The 27,461-nt window shown below is 39.4% G+C and overlaps 1 non-coding gene across 1 annotated transcript; it reads left to right on the top strand.

The window, feature by feature from the left end:
• Window positions 1–20,677: 20,677 nt before the first annotated feature.
• LOC130947088 (small nucleolar RNA R71) lies at window positions 20,678–20,785 on the top strand. Its single transcript, XR_009072500.1, has one exon. It is a non-coding gene; the product is annotated as a small nucleolar RNA R71 (small nucleolar RNA).
• Window positions 20,786–27,461: the final 6,676 nt, after the last annotated feature.

The raw sequence follows: 27,461 nt of genomic DNA, 5'->3' as shown, positions 1-27,461 counted from the left end.
CCATGTTCCTCCCAACCTTTGTCTCAGGATTGGTTAGAATTTCCCATCCTCTGTTTCGAATTTGCTCTTGGATCCCCGGATATTCATCTTCTTTCAGATCAAATTTAACTTCCGGGATCACTGACCTCAGACCCATTATTTTGTGATAATGGTCTTCATGTTCTTTAGTTAAGAACTTCTCTTGATTCCAAAGATTCTTTGGATTATTCTCTTTCTTGCCTCTTAAATTGGTTTGTTTTCCCTTAGGGGCCATGATATTGATGAATCTTGGCTTAGTGATCACGGAAAAGCACACCAAACTTAGAGGTTTGCTTGTCCTCAAGCAAAAGAAAAGAAAGAAGAGAGAGAGAAGAGGAAATTTGAATGGTGTGGGTAAAGGGGGTTCCAAACGTGAATTTATAAGGGAGGGGAGAAGAGATTTCGAAAAAATAAGAATTTGAAAGGAGATTTGAGAAGATATGAAAAGAAATTGAGAAAAGGGTGAGTTTTTGAAGAAGATTTGGGATTAATTTGAAATAGATTTGAAGAATGGTTTTGATTTGTGAAGATTTGAAAGTGAATGATGAAAGGTTGAAGTGCATTTATGTAGAAGAGTATGGTTAAAAAGAGGAAAGTTTGAAAAAATTTGAGTTGAAAATAAAAATGTGGTCCCCCCACCTTTCTGGCGTTAAACGCCCAGAATGGCACCCATTCTGGCGTTTAACGCCCATTTGCTACCCCTTTTGGGCGTTTAACGCCCAGCCAGGTGCCCTGGCTGGCGTTAAACGCCAGAAATCCTTTGTCACTGGGCGTTTTTACAAAACGCCCAGGATGCTGCACACCTGGCGTTAAACGCCCAGAATGGTGCCCATTCTGGCGTTTAACGCCCAAAATGGCACCATTCCTGGCGTTAAACGCCCAGAATGGTACCCATTCTGGCGTTTAACGCCCAAAATGCCCCTTACTGGCGTTTTTTCGCCAGTAAGCTCATTTTCTCTGCTTTTTGAGCTGAATCCTTCTGTAACTCTGTGAATTCCTTCATTTTTGATACTTGCCTCTGTAAGAGCAATTCATACAACTTTCTAATGACTGGGTTGCCTCCCAGCAAGCGCTTCTTTACTGTCTTTAGCTGGACTTTCACTGAGAATCACTCAAGCCTCAGTTTTGAGCATTCCTGCTCAAAATTTCCTTCAAGATAGTGCTTGATTCTCTGTCCATTAACAATGAACTTCTTGTCAGAATCAATATCCTGAAGCTCAACATATCCATATGGTGATACTCCTGTAATCACATACGGACCCCTCCACCGGGATTTGAGTTTTCCTGGAAACAATTTGAGCCTGGAGTTGAAGAGCAGAACTTTTTGTCCTGGCTCAAAGACTCTGGTTGACAATCTCTTGTCATGCCACTTCTTTGCCTTTTCCTTATAAATTTTTGCATTTTCAAAGGCATTGAGTCTGAACTCCTCTAGCTCATTTAGCTGGAGCAGTCTTTTCTCACCAGCTAACTGAGCATCCATGTTTAGGAATCTGGTTGCCCAATAGGCTTTATGTTCCAGTTCCACAGGCAAATGACAGGCCTTCCCATACACCAGTTGGTATGGAGAGGTTCCTATAGGAGTCTTGAATGCTGTTCTGTATGCCCACAGAGCATCATCCAAGCTCTTTGCCCAATCCTTTCTTCGGGCCATCACAGTCCGTTCTAGGATTCTTTTAGCTCTCTGTTAGAGACTTCAGCTTGCCCATTTGTCTGTGGATGATACGGAGTTGCCACTTTATGGCTGATTCCATATCTAACCATAGCAGAGTATAGCTGTTTGTTGCAGAAATGAGAGCCCCCATCACTGATTAATACTCTGGGAACACCAAATCTGCTGAAGATGTTTTTCTGGAGGAATTTTAGCACGGTCTTGGTATCATTAGTGGGTGTAGCAATTGCTTCTACCCACTTAGATACATAGTCCACTGCCACCAGAATGTAAGTGTTTGAGTATGATGGTGGGAATGGCCCCATGAAGTCAATTCCCCATACATCAAACAATTCTATCTCTAATATCCCTTGTTGAGGCATGGCATATCCGTGAGGCAGGTTACCAGCTCTTTGGCAACTATCACAGTTACGCACAAACTCTCGAGAATCTTTATAGAGAGTAGGCCAGTAGAATCCACACTGGAGGACTTTAGTGGCTGTTCGCTCACTTCCAAAATGTCCTCCATAATGTGATCCATGGCAGTGCCATAGGATCCTTTGTGCTTCTTCTCTGGGTACACATCTGCGGATCACTCCGTCAGCACATCTCTTAAAGAGATATGGTTCATCCCAAAGGTAGTACTTGGCATCTGAAATTAATTTCTTTCTTTGCACACTGCTGTACTCTTTGGGTATGAACCTTACAGCTTTATAATTTGCAATGTCTGCAAACCATGGAGCTTCCTGGATGGCAAAGAGTTGCTCATCTGGGAAAGTCTCAGAGATCTCAGTAGAAGGGAGGGACGCCCCAGCTACTGGTTCTATTCTGGACAGATGATCAGCTACTTGATTCTCTGTCCCTTTTCTGTCTCTTATTTCTATATCAAACTCTTGCAGAAGCAATACCCATCTGATAAGCCTGGGTTTTGAATCCTGCTTTGTGAGTAAGTATTTAAGAGCAGCATGGTCAGTGTACACAATCACCTTTGATCCCACTAAGTAGGATCTAAACTTGTCAATGGCATAGACCACTGCAAGTAATTCTTTTCTGTGGTTGTGTAATTCTTCTGTGCATCATTTAGAACACGGCTAGCATAATAAATGACATGCAGAAGTTTGTTATGCCTCTGTCCCAACACTGCACCAATGGCATGATCACTGGCATCACACATTAATTCAAATGGTAATGCCCAATCTGGTGCAGAGATGACTGGTGCTGTGACCAGCTTAGCTTTTAGGGTCTCAAATGCCTGCAGACACTGTGTGTCAAACACAAATGGTGTGTCAGCAGCTAACAGGTTACTCAAAGGTTTAGCAATTTTCGAAAAATCCTTAATAAACCTTCTGTAGAATCCTGCATGCCCCAGAAAGCTTCTGATTGCCTTAACATTGGCAGGTGGTGGTAATTTTTCAATTACCTCTACCTTTGCCTTATCCACCTCTATTCCCCTGTTTGAAATTTTATGCCCAAGGACAATTCCTTCAGTCACCATAAAGTGACATTTTTCCCAGTTTAAAACCAGGTTAGTCTCTTGGCATCTTTTTAGGACAAGTGATAGGTGGTTAAGACAGGAGCTGAATGAGTCTCCATATACTGAAAAGTCGTCCATGAAGACTTCCAGAAATTTCTCTACCATATCTGAGAAGATAGAGAGCATGCATCTCTGAAAGGTTGCAGGTGCATTGCACAGACCAAAAGGCATTCTCCTATAGGCAAACACGCCAGAAGGGCAGGTAAATGCTGTTTTCTCTTGGTCCTGGGGATCTACTGCAATTTGGTTGTAGCCTGAATAGCCATCCAAAAAGCAGTAATAGTCATGACCAGCTAATCTTTCTAGCATTTGGTCTATGAATGGTAAAGGAAAATGATCCTTTCTGGTGGCTGTATTGAGCCTTCTGTAGTCAATACACATGCGCCACCCTGTGACTGTCCTTGTAGGGACCAGTTCATTTTTTTCATTATGAACCACTGTCATGCCTCCCTTTTTGGGAACAACTTGGACAGGGCTCACCCAGGGGCTATCAGAAATAGGATAAATAATCCCAGCCTCTAGTAATTTAGTGACCTCTTTCTGCACCACCTCCTTCATGGCAGGATTTAGCCTCCTCTGTGGTTGGACCACTGGTTTGGCATTATCCTCCAACAGGATCTTGTGCATGCATCTAGCTGGGCTAATACCCTTGAGATCACTTATGGACCACCCAAGAGCTGTCTTGTGCGTCCTCAGCACTTTAATCAGTGCTTCCTCTTCCTGTGAATTTAAAGCAGAGCTTATAATCACTGGAAAAGTGTCACCCTCTCCCAGAAATGCATATTTCAGAGATGGTGGTAGAGGTTTGAGTTCAGGTTTGGGAGGTTTATCCTCCTCCTGAGGAATTTTCGAAAATTCCCTCACTTCCTCTAGTTCTTCTTGATCAGGTTGAGCATCTTTGAAGATGTCCTCAAGCTCTGATTCTAGGCTTTCAGCCATATTGATCTCTTCTACCAGAGAGTCAATAATGTCAACGCCTATGCAGTCATCTGGTGTGTCTGGATGCTGCATAGCTTTCACAGCATTCAACTTGAACTCATCCTCATTGACTCTCAAGGTTACTTCCCCTTTTTGTACATCAATGAGAGTTCGTCCAGTTGCTAGGAAAGGTCTTCCTAGAATGAGAGTTGCACTCTTGTGCTCCTCCATTTCCAGCACCACAAAGTCAGTTGGAAAGGCAAATGGCCCAACCTTGACAATCATGTCCTCTATTATGCCTGATGGGTGTTTAATGGAGCCATCAGCAAGTTGGAGGCATATCCTGGTTGGTTTGACTTCTCCAATCAACCCAAGCTTTCTGATAGTGGATGCAGGTATTAGATTGATGCTTGCTCCAAGATCACATAAAGCTGTCTTGGTGCAAGTGCCTTCTAATGTGCATGGTATCAGAAAGCTTCCAGGATCTTGAAGCTTTTCTGGTAAGCTTTTTAGAATGACTGCACTGCATTCTTCAGTGAGAAACACTTTTTCAGTTTCTCTCCAATCCTTCTTATGACTTAAGATTTCCTTCATGAACTTAGCATAAGAAGGTATTTGCTCAAGTGCCTCTGCAAAAGGAATCTTTATTTCAAGAGTCCTTAAATAGTCTGCAAAGCGGGCAAATTGCTTATCCTGTTCCGCCTTGCGGAGTTTCTGAGGATAAGGCATCTTGGCTTGATATTCTTCAACCTTAGATGCTGCAGGTTTATTCCTTACAGAAGTGGTTGAAGAAGCCTTGTTAGAGGGATTACTGTCAGCACTCTCAGGTGTCTGATTTTCCCTTGGCGTTTGGACGCCAGGATTGGGTGGAAAATGGGCGTTTAACGCCAACTTTTCCCCCTTTTCTGGCGTTTGAACGCCAGAACTGGGCAAGGAATGGGCGTTTAACACCAGTTTTCCTTCCCTTTCTGGCGTTTGAACGCCAATATTCCTCTCTGGGCTCTTACTGTCCTCAGAGGGATTTTGAACAGAGGTTTGGTTGTCCTCTGTCACTTGTTCCTTGTTTGGCTTTTTACTCTTTTGAACAGTGTTATTCAAAGTCTTTCCACTCCTCAATTGAGCTGCTTGACACTCCTCTGTTATTTGTTTAGATATTTGCTGTTTTGCTTGATTCAACTGTAGTTCTATGCTCTTATTAGCAACTTTAGTTTCATGGAGCATCTCTTTAAATTCTGCTAACTGTTCTGTCATCAGGAGCAATTGTTGATTAAGCTCATTCATCTGTTCTTGAGGACTAGGATCAGTGACTAATGCCATGACTTCCTCCTTTGGAACGAACTCATTGCTAGAATACAAGTATTGGTTTCTAGCAACAGTGTCTATAAGCTCTTGAGCTTCTTCAATTGTCTTCCTCATGTGTATAGATCCACCAGCTGAGTGGTCTAAAGACATCTGAGCTTTTTCTGTAAGCCCATAGTAGAAAATGTCTAACTGGACCCACTCTGAAAACATTTCAGAGGGACATTTCCTTAGCATACCTCTATACCTCTCCCAGGCATTGTAAAGGGATTCATTATCCTCTTGTTTAAAGCCTTGGATGTCCAGCCTTAGCTGTGTCATCCTCTTTGGAGGGTAAAAATGATTCAGGAATTTGTCTGACAACTGTTTCCATGTCTTTATACTTGCTGTAGGCTGGTTATTCAACCACCTTTTAGCTTGATCTTTTACAGCAAATGGAAACAGTAATAGTCTGTAGACATCCTGATCTACCTCTTTATCATGCACTGTGTCAGCAATCTGTAAGAAGTGTGCCAGAAACTCAGTAGGTTCTTCCTGTGGAAGACCAGAATACTGGCAATTTTGCTGCACTATGATAATGAGTTGAGGGTTTAGCTCAAAGCTGCTTGCTTTGATGGGAGGTATACAGATGCTACTCCCATATGCAGCTGTAATGGGGTTAGCATATGACCCCAGAGTCCTCTTGGACTGATTAATTCCACTTGAGTCCATAATGGACAAAAGGGAAATGATAATGATTGCAAAGAGATAAATTTTGTTTTTTTTTTTTGAAATATCCGTAAAAAATTAAAATAAAATAAAATAAAAATAAAAAAAATTCGAAAATCAAAAGGGAAATGAAATCAAAGCAAATTGAGAACTGAATCAATTAGTAAAAGAGAAGATTTTGAAAACAGCAATTAAAAAGATATGATTGAAAAAAAATTTTATAAAAAAGATTTGATTTTTAAAAAGAGGAAAGAGAAAAACACAAAAAGACACCAAACTTAAAATTTTGGAAAATCAAATACTAGTTTTTTTTTCGAAAATTTTAAAGGAAAAACACAAAGAGGACACCAAACTTAGAACTTTTATAGATCAAAAAGAAACTAAGGTCATGCAAATTCGAAAAACTAAAAGAAAAACAAAAGCATGTAATTGACACCAAACTTAAAATATGAACTAGACTCAACTAAAAGACTCTAAACCAACAAAAATAAAACAGTCCTAACCTAAGCAACAAAATAAACCGTCAGTTGTCCAAACTCGAACAATCCCCGGCAACGGCGCCAAAAACTTGGTGCACGAAATTGCAATAACACTTTTGCAATCCCGCACAACTAACCAGCAAGTGCACTGGGTCGTCCAAGTAATACCTTGCGTGAGCAAGGGTCGATCCCACGGAGATTGTCGGCTTAAAGCAAGCTATGGTTATCTTGTAAATCTTAGTCAGGATATCAGAAATTATCAGGATTGATTGTAAAAAGCAAAAGAACATGAAAAAGGTACTTGTTTTGCAGTAATGGAGAATAGGCTGGGGTTTTGGAGATGCTCCATCTTCTGAATCTCTGCTTTCCTACTGTCTTCTTCATCAAACACGCAAGGCTCCTTCCATGGCAAGCTGTATGTAGGGTTTCACCATTGTCAATGGCTACCTCCCATCCTCTCAGTGAAAATACGTCCCTGATGCTCTGTCACAGCATAGGCTAATCATCTGTCGGTTCTCAATCAGGCCGGAATAGAATCCAGTGATTCTTTTGCGTCTGTCACTAACGCCCCGCCCTCAGGAGTTTGAAGCACGTCACAGTCATCCAGTCATTGAATCCTACTCAGAATACCACAGACAAGGTTTAGACCTTCCGGATTCTCTTGAATGCCGCCATCAGTTCTAGCTTATACCACGAAGATTCCGGTTAAAGAACCTAAGAGATAACTACTCAATCTAAGATAGAACAGAGGTGGTTGTCAGGCACATGTTCATAGTTGAGAATGATGATGATTGTCACGGATCATCACATTCATCCGGATTAAGAACAAGTGTTATCTTAGAATCGAAGCAAGCATGATTGAATAAGAAACAGTAGTAATTGCATTAATTCATCAAGACACAGCAGAGCTCCTCACCCCCAACCATGGGGTTTAGAGGCTCATACTGTGGAAAGAAACGTGTAAAAATGTTATGAGGTCATAAGGTACGGATACAATGTCAAAAGATCCTATTAATAGTAAAACTAGTGTCCTAAGGTTTATAGAAATGAGTAAATGACAGAAAAATCCACTTCCGGGCCCACTTGGTGTGTGCTTGGGCTGAGCAATGAAGGAATTTCGTGTAGAGACCTTTTCTGGAGTTAAACGCCAGCTTTCATGCCAGTTTGGGCGTTTAACTCCAAATTTTATGCCAGTTCCGGCGTTTAACGCTGGAATTTCTGTAGGTGACTTTGAGCGCCGGTTTGGGCCATCAAATCTTGGGCAAAGTATGGACTATTATATATTGCTGGAAAGCCCAGGATGTCTACTTTCCAATGCCGTTGAGAGCGCGCCAATTGGGCTTCTGTAGCTCCAGAAAATCCACTTCGAGTGCAGGGAGGTCAGAATCCAACAGCATCTGCAGTCCATTTTGGTCCCTGGATCAGATTTTTGCTCAGAACCCTCAATTTCAGTCAGAAAATACCTGAAATCACAGAAAAACACACAAACTCATAGTAAAGTCCAGAAAAGTGAATTTTAATTAAAAACTAATAAAAATATACTAAAAACTAACTAAAAGATACTAAAAATATACTAAAAACAATGCCAAAAAGCGTACAAATTATCCGCTCATCAGTGGTCGTCAGGATAAAACGACGAGGTACAAGTCGGTGTAAAGAGGTTATATGAGTCGATCGTAAAAACTCGGGAACAAATCCGACTCATAAGTCGAAACGAGACCCCGAGTAGGAAAGCTCGGAAACACTTCGATCCATAAATCGGAGTATAAAACCGAGTAAAAGAAAAACGCATCGCAAAAATAACCTAAGTCATAAGAACTCGCTAAAACAAAGTTGAGTACGAGGGATAACAAAAAGAGATAGGAAAACCTAGGAAGAAGTTTAAAGGATGTCCCGAAAGTCCTTAAACGAAAAGCTCCGAAAAACAAACAAGCCAAAAAGAAAGGTTTTCAAGAAAAAGTCAAGAGGAATTCAGAAAATTGGAAAAGCATACACGCACAAGGTAACTTAAACCCTTATCCAAAAAAGGGTACTTCGTTAATCTAAACCCCTATTCAAAAAGGGGCACTTGCCGAAATATTTTGTTAACGGCCTTAAAAGGCCAAAAGAAATTGTTCAAGCATCACCAAACAACATATAAATAAGTTTAAAAAAAAAGGGGGGACTCACAGGCCGAGCCCCCATATAGCCATAAAAAATTATTTTTTCAGAAGAGAAGACGGATCACCACCATCAGGACCAGGAAGAGGGGTAGCCACAGGAGAAGAAGAGGAAATCGGAGGAACATCTGAAGAACTCGGAGCGTCCCTAGATCGTGGAGGGGACTCAATAATCCTCTGCCCACGAGTTTTCAATTCTGACTCGGAAACAACTACGGGGGCAGGAGGATCCACGATGGCACCATCAATAACAACTTTGTCAGGATGTAAAGGAGAAAGATCCAAGTCGGGAGCAATGACCCTGACTTGCTCCAAGAAAATCCTCCAAGACTCCTCAGCGCCATCAGCAATTGAGTCCTCCAACTCATCATATGCCTTCCAAGAGTTCAGCAGATCGTTCTTCACAGACACAAGGTCCTTGAATAAGCTTTGGTAACTGGCCTGTGCCGTTTTCCTCAACTCCATCTCCATGTTGTACTGGGCCTGCAAAGCCTTCCCCTTCTCCCGAAAGGTATCTCTCTCCTCCCTCAGCTTGGCAATTTCTTTCTTCAACTCTCCCTCATGCTCCTGATATGAGCGAAGCCTCCCCTCTAGCTCCTCGACCTTCGAGGTCGTCCCTAAAGAGCTGAGGGGAGCCTTCTCAAAGATATCCAAGAGCTTGCCACAAACCCCCGCCGTCTTGAGACTCTCCTCGACCATAGTGGTAAGGTGACCCCGAACAGACATATCATCCATGCCTATACGAACATGGGGATAGATATTCTTTCGGACAAACTCAATGGCATCCGCTTTAACCTCAGAAGCACCAGACTCTAAAGTCTTGCGCTTCTTTGGATCAGGGGAAGGTCGGACGACGGGGAGCGACTGAGGGGGAGCTGAAGAAGAAATTACGATAGGCTTGGAAAGAGTCCCAATGTTCCGAGGAGGAGGAGGAGGAGAGATAACCCTGGCACCACCAGACCGAGCGCGAGACTTAGCTTTAGCCTCCTGGACCCTCTGAAAAGATTCTTGAGCGTTTGTCTTTGCCATTTCTGAAAAAGAAAACAATAGCTAAAGAATCAAACAAGTCGGAATGATCAGTTGACAAGTCAGAAGTTTAGCAGACCAGAAAAAACTACCTAGCTGTGATTGGACAAAGGTCGGAGACCCTTGGAGAAATTTTTTAGTATCCAAATATGGGGCCCTCCCCCACACTTCTCGGAGGAACCCCACGACGGCAGCCTCTACTTCATCCAGGTCATCCAGACCATATTTCTCACAAGGGGAGGCCTCCAGCCAATATAAAGGAAAGCGAGGAAAAGAATTATCATCCAGAAAAAAGGGGTGATGACCCTCTACAGCTTGCACTTTGAAAAAGAAATTCTTAAAGTCATGAAAAGATTCATCAAAAAGGGTAAAAATCCTCCGACCTTGTATGGCTCGGAAGGAAACCCATTGTTGTTTATTATTCAGCCCACTAAAAGGCTTGGTCATATGAAAAAGATGGAAAAAGATTTTTAGAGAAGTCGGGAAATCCAGAGCATGGCTAATAAATTGGTAAATTTTCAAGAAACCCCAGGAGTTGGGATGAAGCTGAGTAGGGACAACCCGACAATGCTGCAAAACAGACATCTCGAAATCTGAAAAGGGCAGAAAGATGCCCAGATGGGTGATCATGCACTCATACATAAAGAAGAAATGGGGAGCCGTTTCGTTGGCTCTCCCATGACAAACTCGGTCCTCTGAACCGGGAACAAACAACTCATATTTAGGCTCATCCTCATCCGAAGTACAGAACCGGTGATGGGTGCGAAGGTGAGTAATAAACTCCGCATCAACCAACGGCTCCTCCCCCAGAACAGTGACGTCAACCCAATCTACGGAGGCCATTTTCTTTCTCTAAGAAAAATGAAGAAACCTACAAAGGGAAAAAAGAAAAGAAAAAAAATCAAAAAACAAAGGTCTCTAAAAGAGGAGAAAAAAGAACCAGGCGCAAGTCTACGAACCTATTTCTCTACAAAGCAAAGTCATTCGAAAGGTGCGAAAAAGGAGAAAGAAATTAACCTCTTTTTGGAATGAAGGTAGGAAGAAGCAAAAGTCTCCGGAGCACAAGAATGTAGTACGAATGAATACGACACGTACAAAGAAAGAAGAAGTTTGAAAGATTGCAGAAACGGAAAAAGGAAAGAGAGGGAAAGTATTTATAAACATGCTAAGGGGCATAGTGGTAAAAACGAAGCAGTCATTAATGAGAGTGCACCGTTACCAAAACCATCAATCCCTAAGTGCATCCCTAACGGACACGACGCTTGAATAGACGTAACTGTCAGAAATAAAAGGTCGCAATAATCACGTCGGTTTCAAAACCCGTGAAAGTCGGCTACGAACCCGAGTTAAATACTTGAACACAAGCCCTAAAGAGATCTTGGGCTCAAGTAGGGGCACTGTTCATACCCTGGCCCAATGATAAGGGCCCAGGTCCAACTAAAAGACCTAATCCGATAGATTAAGCCTAGATAAGCACCGACCTTCACATAAGAAGTCGGTGTCCACTACGACTTGCTCTAAAGAAGTCGGACATGAGATTAGCTGGCAGATAAGCACTCATTCAAATGAGTAACCGCCCCTAAAATCTCTCTAACCGCTTCATAAAGTCATATCTTAACCTCCCTAAGATAATGGGACGGTTAACATCCTAAAGATATGGCACTACTCCAACGGTGGTTATTGGCTCACCACTATAAATACACTCACATCCCTCAGGTATCTCTAAGCCCAATACTCTCTAGACCTGCTCACACTCTTGCTAACTTAGGCATCGGAGTGTCTTTGCAGGTACCACCCCCTCTTCTCGCACAAACAAGTCGGACGGAGCCTCCCGAGTTGCACACTCATTCGGCAACCTCCTCCTTCACACATTTGGGCCAGCCAACGCCATCCATTCAGTCAAATCTCCGGTTACCCACCGTAACAATAGGATTCAAAAATTTAATTAAACCATGAAATATTAAGTTAGTTTTATATTTCTAATATGAAATATTGTTGATATAATTAAGTTAGTTATTAATTTTTAATGTGTAATTATTTAAAATAATCTAATTCTAATTTCTAATGGCTAATTTAAACACTTTGTTTAGACTTTTCAATTTAAAAAATATCTTTTTAATTCTTAAATAAACAAATGTCTTTAAAAATATTTTTTTTATTTACATAATTTATAATAAGCAAATTTGCTAACTATAAAATATTAGAATTAAATTGAATGAAATTACTTATTCTTTTAAAATGTGAGATTATTTATACTATTTTAAAAAAAACTAATATATATTTTGTCTATACCTAATTTTTTTTCTATCGTACCTAAAAAATTGAACTAATTTAGTAGTTCAAAAAAAATGGAGAATTTTTTTGCTGGTGTGACGCTAATACACTGAATTTGAAAATTATTTACTTAGGTGTCGTTATTAGAAATTTTTAAAACTTCATTTATAAATTATAAGTTATTTATTTAGGTGGTTATCTTTTAAATTTTAAGTTATTTGCTTAAGTTGTTTTACTTAGATTGTTAGTTTTAAATTTTTAAATACGCTTTCTTAAATTGTTATTTTTAGATATTTATATAATTTATAAGGTTATTAATTTTTATATTGTAATTAATTTTTTATTTTTATTGACAAATAATAGGATAGATACAATTTATGATAAAACTAAAACAATTATTTTTAATTTTTATTTTCTGATTAGATTAAAAGAGTTTTATATTTTAAAATAATATTAAATTTTAATTTTTTTCGTGTCATTATTTTGAAAGGAGCGCAAAATAAAAATATTAATTAATTAATTAATTAATTTAATGATAAGATCAAGAGTGATATATACAGGAGGTTAGGATTCAAGATGTAGTTGTTAGGGATGAAATCTATGCTTCCAAATAAGATAAATGTGTCATTCTAGCTATCCACCTCTTTCACAGGTAGCATGAGATATATGTTTCATAATTATCAAGATATTCTAGCAATTTGTAAGAAATATATGGATATCCTGATCTCTTAATCACAATGACATGTAACTCGAGTTGGAAAGAGATTGGTAGAGTTAATAATCCAAAAAACTTAAATGTTGAAAACTGACAAGATATATTATGTAGAGTGTTTAAAATTAAACTTGACATAATAACCTCCAATTTTAAACAAGGGATAGCATTCAAAGTGCAAGATACATGTATTGTTCATCATTTAACCTTATTTTTAGGAAAAATTTTTGTTAAATTATTTGCACAGTTATATATTTATCAAAGTATACATATAAAATAGATAGTTTATTTTTAACATATTATTTTTTGTCTTTTTATTATAATGATGCATATGGTAGAATTCTAAAAGAGAAGTCCACTACATATTCATATTCTTTTGTGGTTGAGTGGAGACCACAAAACAACAAACACAACTTAAATTGACCGATTAATATTGTTAAGATTGTTCAATCGTGTTCGACACCCAAAATTATTTAGAGATATGTCTACATATATAATTCATGGACCATTTGCTCAAAATTTTCCTACATGAAAGATAGGTACTACACCAAATATTATCTTAAAACATTCAATAACACCACATCTATTAATGATAGTAGATACCCATCATATAGAAGATAAGACACAAGAATAGTCACTGAAAGGAAGAGATTTCATATGGATAATAGGAATGTAATTTCTTACAACGCATATTTACTAATGTCTTATCAAGCGCATGTTAACGTAGAGTACTACAACAAGTCAAATACTATTAAATATTTGTTCAAGTATATGAATAAAGATTCAGACAAGGTGGCAGTTGAGGTTTCAAAAGAAACTTTCAGTGGAGAGGATGCTCAGATTATTATGAGGTCAAACAATTTTTAATTGCAGGTATTTGTCTGCACATGAGGCTGTGTGGAGAATTTTGACATATGATATTCATCGGATATGACCTTCAGTGATGAGAGTAACCTTTCATTTGTCTAAAAAGCAAAATATCATCTTTAAAGACAATGATAATCTTTAAAAAATCATGGAATAAGAGAAAGAAACAGATACGATGTTCTTAGAATGGATGAAGGCCAACAAAGAATTTAAAGCAAGTCAAACTTTAACGTATATTGAGTTTCCAAATCAATTTGTTTATGATAGAAAAAAAAAGGGAATGACATTCACGCAAGAGAGGGTATTCTATTGTGAGGTTAAACTATGTTCTACTAGGTATAGGTGATATCTATTATATGAAAATTTTGTTAACTGTTCAGAAAGGTTGCACAATATATGAGTCTATTATGACAGTTAATAGGATTATATATCCTAACTTCCAAGATGCTTTTTATTCATTGGGACTACTGTATGACGATAGAAAATTCATTACAGCTATTAATGAGGTTTGGTCATCAATTGAGAAAATTATTTGTGATGTTATTGATATCTAATAGTATTAGCAAACTAAATTATATTTAGAATGCAACTTGGACATTAGTAACTGACGGGATACTATATAAGAGGAGAAAAATATTGAAAACTAAGGTATTTCATTGTGGTAATTAAATCATTATCACATGTAAGACTTTACTTGCCAAAATCAGTATTCACCTATGGACAGTGGTGCGCGAAATTGTGAACTATACTTTTTCACAACTCTCATAATCCCTGGTAATGGCTCCAAAAACTTGGTGCGCTCAATACCATGGCATTACACAACTTCGCACAACTAACCAGCAAGTGCACTGGGTCGTCCAAGTAATAAACCTTACGTGAGTAAGGGTCGATCCCACGGAGATTGTTAGTATTGAAGCAAGCTATGGTCATCTTGTAAATCTTAGTCAGGCAAACTCAGATATATATGGTGATGAACGAAAATAACATAAAAGATAAAGATAGTGATACTTATGTAATTCATTGGTAGGAACTTCAGATAAGCGCATGAAGATGCCTTCCCTTCCGTCTCTCTGCTTTCCTACTGTCTTCATCCAACCCTTCTTACTCCTTTCCATGGCAAGCTCGTATAGGGTCTCACTGTTGTCAGCAGCTACCTCCCATCCTCGCAGTGAAAGCTAATGCACACACTCTGTCACAGTGCTGCCAATCACCGGTGTGGTTCCCTCCCCTACCGGAATAGAATAACTCTTTTGCGTCTGTCACTAACGCCCTAGTAGGTTACAGGTTTGAAGCACGTCACAGTCATTCAATCATTGAATCCTACTCAGAATACCACAGACAAGGTTAGACCTTCCGGATTCTCTTGAATGCTGCCATCAGTTCTTGCCTATACCACGAAGACTCTGATCTCACGGAATGGTTGGCTCGTTTGTCAGGCGAGCACTCGGTTGTCAGGCGATCAACCATGCATCGTGCAATCAGGAATCCAAGAGATATTCACTAAGCCTCAGATGCTTGTAGAACAAGAATGGTTGTCAGTCACCTTGTTCATGAGTGAGAATGGTGATGGGCGTCAATCATCACCTTCATCATGTTGAAGAACAAGTGATATCTTGGATAAAGAACAAGCGGAATTTGAATGAAAGAACAATAGTAATTGCATTAATACTCGAGGTACAGCAGAGCTCCACACCTTAATCTATGGTGTGTAGAAACTCCACCGTTGAAAATACATAAGCATAAGGTCTAGGCATGGCCGAATGGCCAGCCTCCCAATGATCTAAGAACTAAAATGTCCAAAGATGATCTAGAGATCTAAAAGTGATCAAAAGATTTTTACAATAGTAAAAGGTCCTACTTATAAGAAACTAGTAGCCTAGGGTGTACAGAAATGAGTAAATGACATAAAAATCCTCTTCCGGGCCCACTTGGTGTGTGCTTGGGCTGAGCAATGAAGCAATTTCGTGTAGAGACTCTTCTTGGAGTTAAACGCCAGCTTTGGTGCCAGTTTGGGCGTTTAACTCCCATTTGGGTGCCAGTTCCAGCGTTTAACGCTGGGATTCCTTGAGGTGACTTTGAACGCCGGTTTGGGCCATCAAATCTTGGGCAAAGTATGGACTATTATATTGCTGGAAAGCCCAGGATGTCTACTTTCCAACGCCGTTGAGAGCGCGCCAATTGGGCTTCTGTAGCTCCAGAAAATCCGCTTCGAATGCAGGGAGGTCAGAATCCAACAGCATCTGCAGTCCTTTTTGGTCTCAGGATCAAATTTTTGCTCAGGTCCCTCAATTTCAGCCAGAAAATACCTGAAATCACAGAAAAACACACAAACTCATAGTAAAGTCCAAAAAAGTGAATTTTAATTAAAAACTAATAAAAATATACTAAAAACTAACTATATCATATCAAAAACATACTAAAAACAATGCCAAAAAGTATACAAATTATCCGCTCATCACAACACCAAACTTAAATTGTTGCTTGTCCTCAAGCAACTGAAAATCAACTAAGATAAAAAGAGGAGAATATGCAATGAATTCCAAAAACATCTGTGAAGATCAGTATTAATCAGATGAGCGGGGCTTTTAACTTTTTGCCTCCGAACAGTTTTGGCATCTCACTCTATCCTTTGAAATCCAGAATGGTTGGCTTCTTTAGGAACTTAGAATCCAGATAGTGTTAATGATTCTCTTAGTAAAGTATGATGATTCTTGAACATAGCTATTTATTGAGTCTTGGCTGTGGCCCAAAGCACTCTGTCTTCCAGTATTACCACCGGATACATACATGCCACAGACACATAATTGGGTGAACCTTTTCAGATTATGACTCAGCTTTGCTAAAGTCCCCAATTAGAGGTGTCCAGGGTTCTTAAGCACACTCTTATTGCCTTGGATCACAACTCTTATTCCTTTCTCTCTTTTTTTTTTCGTTCTTTTTTTTTTCGGTTTTTTTTTTTTGAAATGCTTTTTCTTGCTTCAAGAATCATTTTATTGATTTTTCAGATCCTCAGTAACATGTCTCCTTTTTCATCATTCTTTCAAGAGCCAACATTCATGAACCACAAATTCAAAAGACATATGCACTGTTTAAGCATACATTCAGAGAACAAAAATATTGCCACCACATCAAAATAATTAAACTATTATAAAATTCAAAATTCATGCAATTCTTTCTTTTATCAATTAGGCACGTTTTTATTGAAGAAAGGTGATGGATTCATAGGACATTCATAACTTTAAGGCATAGACACTAAGACACTAATGATCATAAGACACAAACATGGATAAACATAAGCATTAAAATTCGAAAAACAGAAGAACAATAACAAGGAAATCAAAGAACGGGTCCACCTTAGTGATGGCGGCTCTTTCTTGCTCTTGAAGATCCTATGGAGTGCTTGAGCTCCTCAATGTCTCTTCCTTGTCTTTGTTGCTCCTCCCTCATGATTCTTTGATCTTCTCTAATTTCATGAAGGATGATGGAGTGTTCTTGATGCTCCACCCTTAGTTGTCCCATGTTGGAACTTAGTTCTCCTAGGGAGGTGTTTAGTTGCTCCCAATAGTTTTGTGGAGGAAAATTCATCCCTTGAGGAATCTCAGGGATCTCATGATGAGTGAGATCTCTTGTGTACTCCATCCTTTTCTTGGTGATGGGCTTGTCCTCATCAATGGGAATGTCTCCCTCTATGTCAACTCCAACTGAATAACAGAGGTGACAAATGAGATGAGGAAAGGCTAACCTTGCCAAGGTGGAGGTCTTGTCCGCCACCTTATAGAGTTCTTGGGCTATAACCTCATGAACCTCTATTTCTTCTCCAATCATGATACTATGGATCATGATGGCCCGGTCTATGGTAACTTCGGATCGGTTGCTAGTGGGGATGATTGAGCGTTGTATGAACTCTAACCATCCTCTAGCCACGGGCTTGAGGTCATGCCTTCTCAATTGGACCGGCTTTCCTTTTGAATCTTGCTTCCATTGTGCACCCTCTTCACATATGACTGTGAGGACTTGGTCCAACCTTTGATCAAAGTTGACCCTTCTAGTGTAAGGATGCTCATCTCCTTGCATCATAGGCAAGTTGAACGCCACCCTCACACTCTCCGGACTAAAATCCAAGTATTTCCCCCGAACCATAGTGAGATAATTCTTTGGATTCGGGTTCACACTTTGGTCATGGTTCTTGGTGATCCATGCATTGGCATAGAACTCTTGAACCATCAAGATTCCGACTTGTTGAATGGGGTTGGTAAGTACTTCCCAACCTCTTCTTCGGATCTCATGGCGGATCTCCGGATATTCACCCTTTTTGAGTGAAAAGGGGACCTCGGAGATCACCTTCTTCAAGGCCACAACTTCATAGAAGTGGTCTTGATGCACCCTTGAGAGGAATCTATCCATCTCCCATGACTCGGAGGTGGAAGCTTTTGCCTTCCCTTTCCTCTTTTTAGAGGTTTCTCCGGCCTTGGATGCCATAAATGGTTATGGAAAAACAAAAAACAACGCTTTTACCACACCAAACTTAAAATGTTTGCTCGTCCTCGAGCAAAAGAAGAAAGAAGAGAGTAGAAGAAGAAGAAATGAGGAAGAGGGAGATGGTGGTGTATTCGGCCAAGAAGGGGGAAGAAAGGGTGTTTAGGTTGTGTGAAAATGAAGAGTTGAAGAAGGGTATTATAGGAGAGAGGGGGTAAAGGTTCGGCCATTATGGGTGGGTTTGGGAGGGAGAGTGGTTTGAATTTGAAGGGTGAGGTTGGTGGGGTTTATGAGGGATGGGTGTGAGTGGTGAAGAGAAAGATGGGATTTGATAGGTGAGGGGTTTTTGCGGAAGAGGTGTTGAGGTGATTGGTGAATGGGGGAAGAAGAGAGAGAGTGATGGTAGGGTCCTGTGGGGTCCACAGATTCTGTAGAGTCAAGGAAAAGTCATCCCTGCACCAAATGTTGCTCAAAATCACGTTTTGAGCCATTTCTGGCGTTAAACGCCGGGCTGGTGCCCATTCCTGGCGTTTAACGCCAGGTTCTTGCCCTTTACTGGCGTTTAACGCCAGTCTGGTGCCCCTTTCTGGCGTTAAACGCCCAGAATGGTGCCAGACTGGGCGTTAAACGCCCAACAGCTAGCATTACTGGCGTTTGAACGCCAGTTTCTTCTCCTCCAGGGTGTGCTGTTTTTCTTCCTATTTTTCATTCTGTTTTTGCTTTTTTCATTGTTTTTGTGACTTCTTATGATCATCAACCTACAAAAAAAAATAAAATAACAAAAGAAAATAATTAATTATAAAACATTGGGTTGCCTCCCAACAAGCGGTTCTTTAATGTCATTAGCTTGACAGAGGACTCTCATGGAGCCTCAGAAGTACTCAGAACCGTGTTGGAACCTCCCAACACCAAACTTAGAGTTTGAATGTGGGGTTTCAACACCAAACTTAGAGTTTGGTTGTAGCCTCCCAACACCAAACTTAGAGTTTGACTGTGGGGGCTCTGTTTGGCTCTGTTTTGAGAGAAGCTCTTCATGCTTCCTCTCCATGATGACAGAGGGATATCCCTGGGCCTTAAACACCAAGGATTTTTCATTCACTTGAATGATTAACTCTCCTCTGTCAACATCAATCACAGCCTTTGCTGTGGCTAGGAAGGGTCTGCCAAGGATGATGGATTCATCCATGCACTTCCCAGTCTCTAGGACTATGAAATCAGTAGGAATGTACTGGTCTTCAACTTTAACCAGAACATCCTCTACAAGTCCATGGGCTTGTTTTCTTGAGTTGTCTACCATCTCTAATGAGATTCTTGCAGCTTGCACCTCTAAGATCCCTAATTTCTCCATTACAGAGAGGGGCATGAGGTTCACACTTGACCCTAAGTCACACAAGGCCTTCTTGAAGGTCATGGTGCCTATGGTACAAGGTATAGAAAACTTCCCAGGATCCTGCCTCTTTTGAGGCAGTTTCTGCCTAGACAAGTCATCCAGTTCTTTGGTGAGCAAGGGAGGTTCATCCTCCCAAGTCTCATTTCCAATTAACTTGTCATTTAGTTTCATGATTGCTCCAAGGTATTTAGCAACTTGCTCTTCAGTAACATACTCATCCTCTTCAGAGGAAGAATACTCATCAGAGCTCATGAATGGCAGAAGTAAGTCCAATGGAATCTCTATGGTCTCATTTTGAGCCTCAGATTCCCAAGGTTCCTCATTGAGGAACTCAGAGGAGAGTGGTGCACGCCCACTGGGGTCTTTCTCAGTGGCGTCTTCTTCCTCTCTTTCCTCTCCATATTCGGCCATGTTGATGGCCTTGCACTCTCCTTTTGGATTTTTTCTGTATTACTTGGGAGAGTACTAGGAGGGAGTTCAGTAACCTTCTTGCTCAGCTGACCCACTTGTCCTTCCAAATTTCTGATGGAGGACCTTGTTTCATTCATGAAACTTTGAGTGGTCTTTATTAGATCAGAGACCATTGTTGCTAAGTCAGAAGTATTCTGCTTAGAACTCTCTGTCTGTTGCTGAGAAGATGATGGAAAAGGTTTGCCATTGCTAAACCTGTTTCTTCCACCATTATTGTTATTGAAACCTTGTTGAGGTCTCTCTTGATTCTTCCATGAGAGATTTGGGTGATTTCTCCATGAAGAATTGTAGGTATTTCCATAGGGTTCTCCTAGGTAATTCACCTCTTCCATGGAAGGGTTCTCAGGATCATAAGCTTCTTCCTCAGATGAAGCATCCTTAGTACTGTTTGGTGCATTTTGCATTCCAGACAGACTTTGAGAAATCAAATTGACTTGTTGAGTCAATATCTTATTCTGAGCCAATATGGCATTCAGAGTGTCAATCTCAAGAACTCCTCTCTTCTGACTAGTCCCATTGTTCACAGGATTCCTTTCAGAAGTGTACATGAATTGGTTATTTGCAACCATTTCAATCAATTCTTGAGCTTCTGCAGGCGTCTTCTTCAGATGAAGAGATCCTCCAGCAGAGCTATCCAAGGACATCTTAGATAGTTCAGAGAGACCATCATAGAAAATACCTATGATGCTCCATTCAGAAAGCATGTCTGAAGGACATCTTCTGATTAATTGTTTGTATCTTTCCCAAGCTTCATAGAGGGATTCTCCATCCTTCTGTCTGAAGGTTTGGACTTCCACTCTAAGCTTACTCCATCTTTGTGGTGGAAAGAACTTTGCCAAGAAGGCATTGACTAGCTTTTCCCAAGAGTCCAGGCTTTCTTTAGGTTGAGAGTCCAACCATATTCTAGCTCTGTCTCTTACAGCAAAAGGGAATAGCATCAGTCTGTAGACCTCAGGGTTAACCCCATTAGTCTTGACTGTGTCACAGATTTGCAAGAATTCAGCTAAAAACTGATGAGGATCTTCCATTGGAAGTCCATGGAACTTGCAATTCTGTTGCATTAGAGAAACTAATTGAGGCTTAAGCTCAAAGTTGTTTGCTCCAATGGCAGGGATAGAGATGCTTCTCCCATAGAAGTCGGGAGTAGGTGCAGTAAAGTCACCCAGCACCTTCCTTGCATTGTTGGCATTGTTGTTGTTTTCGGCTGCCATGTGTTCTTCTTCCTTGAAGAATTCGGTCAGGTCCTCTAAAGAGAGTTGTGCTTTAGCTTCTCTTAGCTTTCGCTTCAAGGTTCTCTCAGGTTCAGGGTCAGCTTCAACAAGAATGCCTTTGTCTCTGCTCCTGCTCATATGAAAGAGAAGAGAAAAAGAAAATGTGGAATCCTCTATGTCACAGTATAGAGATTCCTTGAAATGTCAGAGGAAAAGAGAAATAGAAAGAAGAAGGGGAAGAAGAATTCGAACTTTAATTAGATAAGGTTCGAATTGTGCATTTAGAAGGAGTGGTACTCCATAAATAGAAGGATGTAGGAAGGAGGGAAGAGAATTTTCGAAAATTCAATCAAAAAGATGTTGATAATTTTCGAAAATTGAAGTTGGAAAAGAAATCATATGATTTTTGAAAAAGATTTTGAAATTAGAAATTAAAAAGATTTGATTGAAAACTATTTTGAAAAAGATGTGGTTAAAAAGATTTAATTGAAAAGTTATGGTTTTGAAAAAGATGTGATTGAGAAGATATGATTTGAAAACAATTTTAAAAGATATGATTTGAAAACAATTTGAAAAGATATCATTTTAAAAATTAATGACTTGCCTAACAAGAAAAGATATGATTCAAACATAAAACCTTCCTTAACAGAAAAGGCAAAAAATGTTCAATCAAATCATTAATTATTAGTAAGTATCTTTTAAAAAGGAAAGAAATTGATTTTGAAAACATTTGATTGAAAAGATATGATTTGAAAAAGATTTGATTTTGAAAAACTTTGAAAATTTGAAAAAAAATTGATTTGAAAACAAAATCTTCCCCCTAGCACCATCCTGGCGTTAAACGCCCAGAATGGTATACATTCTGGCGTTTAACGCCCAAAATGCTACCTCTTTGGGCGTTAAACGCCCAACCAGGTACCCTGGCTGGCGTTTAAACGCCAGTCTGCCTTCTTCACTGGGCATTTTTGAATGCTCAGCTTTTTCTGTATAATTCCTCTGCAGTGTGTTCTGAATCTTCAATCCCTTGTATCATTGACTTGAAAAGGCACAAATTAAAAATATTTTTGGATTTTTAATAATTAAAATGCAACAAGAATCAAATAACAATGCATGCAAGACACCAAACTTAGCAGTTTGTATACTACTGACACTAATGAACTGAAAATGCATATGAGACACACAAAATACTCAAGTCAATAGAATTCAAAGATCAGAGCAAGTGAATCATCAAGAACATCTTGAAGATCACTAAGACATATGAATGCATGCAATTGACACCAAACTTAGGATGAGACACTAGACTCAAACAAGAAATATTTTTGAATTTTATGATTTTTTTATTTTTTAATAATTTTTTTTTGTGTTTTTCGAAAATTAAGTGGAAAAAGAAGGTATCAAAATTCTTAATGAGAATTCCAGGAATCAGTGCAATGCTAGTCTAAGACTCCGGTCCAGGAATTAGACATGGCTTCACAGCCAGCCAAGCTTCCAAAGAAAGCTTCGGTCCAAAACACTAGACATGACCAAAGGTCAGCCAAGCCTTAGCAAATCACTGCTCCAAAAGCAAGATTGATACGAAATCAACAAGCTCTTGTGGTGATAAGTTGAAACCTCGGTCCAATCAGATTAGACATGGCTTCTCAGCCAGCCAGATTTCAACAAATCATCATGAAACTCTAGAATTCATCTTCAAGAATTTCGAAAAAAATACCTAATCTAAGCAACAAGATGAACCGTCAGTTGTCCAGCCTGAACAATCCCGGGCAATAACACCAAAAATTTGATGTTGTTGCCGGATCTTGGCACTGATGTTACCAAAGGCTTGCTCAAAACTAGAACAATCCCCGGCAACGGCGCCAAAAACTTGGTGCGCGAAATTGTGAACTATACTTTTTCACAACTCTCATAATCCCTGGTAATGGCTCCAAAAACTTGGTGCGCTCAATACCATGGCATTACACAACTTCGCACAACTAACCAGCAAGTGCACTGGGTCGTCCAAGTAATAAACCTTACGTGAGTAAGGGTCGATCCCACGGAGATTGTTAGTATTGAAGCAAGCTATGGTCATCTTGTAAATCTTAGTCAGGCAAACTCAGATATATATGGTGATGAACGAAAATAACATAAAAGATAAAGATAGTGATACTTATGTAATTCATTGGTAGGAACTTCAGATAAGCGCATGAAGATGCCTTCCCTTCCGTCTCTCTGCTTTCCTACTGTCTTCATCCAACCCTTCTTACTCCTTTCCATGGCAAGCTCGTATAGGGTCTCACTGTTGTCAGCAGCTACCTCCCATCCTCGCAGTGAAAGCTAATGCACACACTCTGTCACAGTGCTGCCAATCACCGGTGTGGTTCCCTCCCCTACCGGAATAGAATAACTCTTTTGCGTCTGTCACTAACGCCCTAGTAGGTTACAGGTTTGAAGCACGTCACAGTCATTCAATCATTGAATCCTACTCAGAATACCACAGACAAGGTTAGACCTTCCGGATTCTCTTGAATGCTGCCATCAGTTCTTGCCTATACCACGAAGACTCTGATCTCACGGAATGGTTGGCTCGTTTGTCAGGCGAGCACTCGGTTGTCAGGCGATCAACCATGCATCGTGCAATCAGGAATCCAAGAGATATTCACTAAGCCTCAGATGCTTGTAGAACAAGAATGGTTGTCAGTCACCTTGTTCATGAGTGAGAATGGTGATGGGCGTCAATCATCACCTTCATCATGTTGAAGAACAAGTGATATCTTGGATAAAGAACAAGCGGAATTTGAATGAAAGAACAATAGTAATTGCATTAATACTCGAGGTACAGCAGAGCTCCACACCTTAATCTATGGTGTGTAGAAACTCCACCGTTGAAAATACATAAGCATAAGGTCTAGGCATGGCCGAATGGCCAGCCTCCCAATGATCTAAGAACTAAAATGTCCAAAGATGATCTAGAGATCTAAAAGTGATCAAAAGATTTTTATACAATAGTAAAAGGTCCTACTTATAAGAAACTAGTAGCCTAGGGTGTACAGAAATGAGTAAATGACATAAAAATCCTCTTCCGGGCCCACTTGGTGTGTGCTTGGGCTGAGCAATGAAGCAATTTCGTGTAGAGACTCTTCTTGAAGTTAAACGCCAGCTTTGGTGCCAGTTTGGGCGTTTAACTCCCATTTGGGTGCCAGTTCCAGCGTTTAACGCTGGGATTCCTTGAGGTGACTTTGAACGCCGGTTTGGGCCATCAAATCTTGGGCAAAGTATGGACTATTATATATTGCTGGAAAGCCCAGGATGTCTACTTTCCAACGCCGTTGAGAGCGCGCCAATTGGACTTCTGTAGCTCCAGAAAATCCGCTTCGAATGCAGGGAGGTCAGAATCCAACAGCATCTGCAGTCCTTTTTGGTCTCAGGATCAGATTTTTGCTCAGGTCCCTCAATTTCAGCCAGAAAATACCTGAAATCACAGAAAAACACACAAACTCATAGTAAAGTCCAGAAAAGTGAATTTTAATTAAAAACTAATAAAAATATACTAAAAACTAACTATATCATATCAAAAACATACTAAAAACAATGCCAAAAAGTATACAAATTATCCGCTCATCAGACAGCTTTACGTTGCTTTGCCAAAAGTTAAGAGTCGCAATGGCTTGAACATTCTGATTCAAGGTTAAGATAGCAATCCAAAGTCATCAACAACAAAAGTCATGTTCAAAGAAGTTTTTAATAATATACAGGTAAGAAAAATAGTATTTTCGCTTTAGTAACATGTTATGATTTATACTTTTGTACGAATATTTGTCGTAAATTTAATTAATTTATCTATAACTATACTTTTAGACTTAAAATGAAATGTGTAACATAGAGCACAACATCATATGGCAATTGTTTATCTAATGATGTTAGTAAAATATTCTATTGTTGATAAACTTTTGTTAGTTTTTTGGTATAAAGTTTAGTGCAAAATTGATATGCTACGAATACAGTTATATATATTCTTATCTTTTTAGGTCTCTTTTCTTATTGTTCAAGAGTATTATAAATTTTAAACTGTTTTATTTGTATTTTATTTTAAATAAATATAAAATAACATATTCAATACACTTATTATATAATAATGATGATAGTATTATACTAAAGTTAAAAAATTTATGACTATAAAATAATATTTTTAATTTATCATGTCAAATTAAAATATAAGTCCGTGCATCGCACGTATGGGTTTAATCAAGGGCGGAGCCACATAGAAGGTAAGGGGGGCAATGGCCTCCCCCAACCCTTAATTTTTCTCTATAAATTATACATAAAATTTAATTTAGCCCCCCCTAAATGTTTTATTTTATTTTATTTTAAATATAAAATTAATTTTTTGGCCCCTCCCTCATATTGAGGCTAGCTCCGCCCCTGGGTTTAATACTAGTAGTTTTTTATAATTAAAAGTTATTAAACTTTTTTAACTTGTTATATTTTATTATAGATATTTATACATATTTTAAATACTATTTTAGACATTAAATTTAGTATATTATATATAAATAGTGTTTTTATATAATTTCTTTTATGAAAATATTTAAAAAAAATGTTTTCAGGCAAGAATAGTTGCTAAAAAGAGGAAGAAGAGGCGGTGTGACAAAAGTAGAGAAGTGGCGGAAGGAAAGAAGAAAACAAAAAAGTGATGCAACAAAAGAAAATGGCAATGCAGAAGAAGCAGAAGGGAAATACAGGAGGATGAAGGACTAAAGGAGGAAGGAAGTAGGGAAGGGGATGAGGGAGAAGGGAGAGAGTATAGGGTAAATGTTGGAATTTTCAAATTTATTAGAGATAAAAATGTCAAAAAAAATGTGTCTTATCTCTTATGTTTATATTTTAGTCTCCCCATATCTTATGTAATACATAAATTTTGGGTATTTATCTCTTGATTGTGGCTCAACATACTAAACAAACGCTGTGTTTGGCTTGATTGTTCACTAAAAATTGTAGATTTATGCAAAGAGTAACTTAATTGGGCACTTATTCATTTATCCATAAATATAAAAAATGTTGATTAGAAAAAAGATCGTCGAAATTTGAAAGGGTATGACGAAATTGGAGTGACAAGTGCATAAACCAACAAGGAAAAGCCGAAAAGAAGCAGCAGAGCAGCGTCAGCACACGGACACAAACCAAAACCAGTGTTTTTAAGTGGTAAGTGCCAACCATGAATGAGGCCCCAAAGTTAGCACTGCCATAAATTCAGTCCTCGCCTTCAATCAAGACAGACACATATTATTTCCATCCCACCACTTTGCCGCAGCTGAAGTTGACACTTACCACCATCACACCCATATCTTTCTATCTCACTCTCACACATGCCACTGTCAATGCTTCACTCTTAGATATATTATTTGTACTTATTTATCCCCTACATTATAAAATCCATACATATTTCTTTAAAAATATTAAGAAAAAAAAAGTGTTACCTTACTATACAATACAAAATGAGTACCTCAAACAATTATCTAACTCCCCTCTATATATGGCTAAATGTTAGTGTTACTTTTCTTCCTGCCCATGTTCCTAACACACTCATAATGGTTATTACCTCAGGGACACGCCACCCACCCTCATCCTCTTACTTCCCCCTCCACCGCATCTCGGTGGCCCTCCGCCACCTCCGCCACTCCACCTGGCTCACACATCTCCACCTCCACCACCCCAACCCCCAATGCCGCCGCCACGTCAACCGCCTCTTCTGCCTCATTGACCAACTCCAAGAGTATATCCGCCACCACTGCCTCCTCCCTCCCAACCCCACCAACTCTTGCTCTCAACACCTTCCCCGACGACAAAGCTTGGAAGAGAGGCGCATGCACCAGCACCAGCTCAGAGAATCACTCACCAGAATCCGCCAGTGCTTAAGGCCCCTCCAACAGTACCTCAGATTTCACCAACCGAACCAAATCACACCTTACCACCAAAGCATGACCATCCTCAGCGTTTTCACTACTCGCCTATGAAATTTCAACCACCCCATTATCTAGCCCACCATCAATTTTTTGCTGTGCTACATTTTCTTTCTGTTTCTGTGGTATTTGTGCCATTTTCTTGCTTCATGCTTCCTTTTGTTCTTTTCTCTTCAGGCTGTAGTTAGTTGTAGCAATGCACTAGTTTCAAAATTATTCGTGTTGTTTATAGATGCATCTATATAATGTAAGGTAATTAATCTAATATTTCTTTTATTTAGAACTTTGTTATAGGAGAAAACAGGATTAAGCCTATCCTATGCATAAAGAAC

This window comes from Arachis stenosperma, chromosome 8 (genome assembly GCF_014773155.1).
Source record: "Arachis stenosperma cultivar V10309 chromosome 8, arast.V10309.gnm1.PFL2, whole genome shotgun sequence".
In the NCBI taxonomy this organism is placed as follows: domain Eukaryota; kingdom Viridiplantae; phylum Streptophyta; class Magnoliopsida; order Fabales; family Fabaceae; genus Arachis; species Arachis stenosperma.
This window is presented reverse-complemented; position numbering and strand designations above follow the sequence as displayed.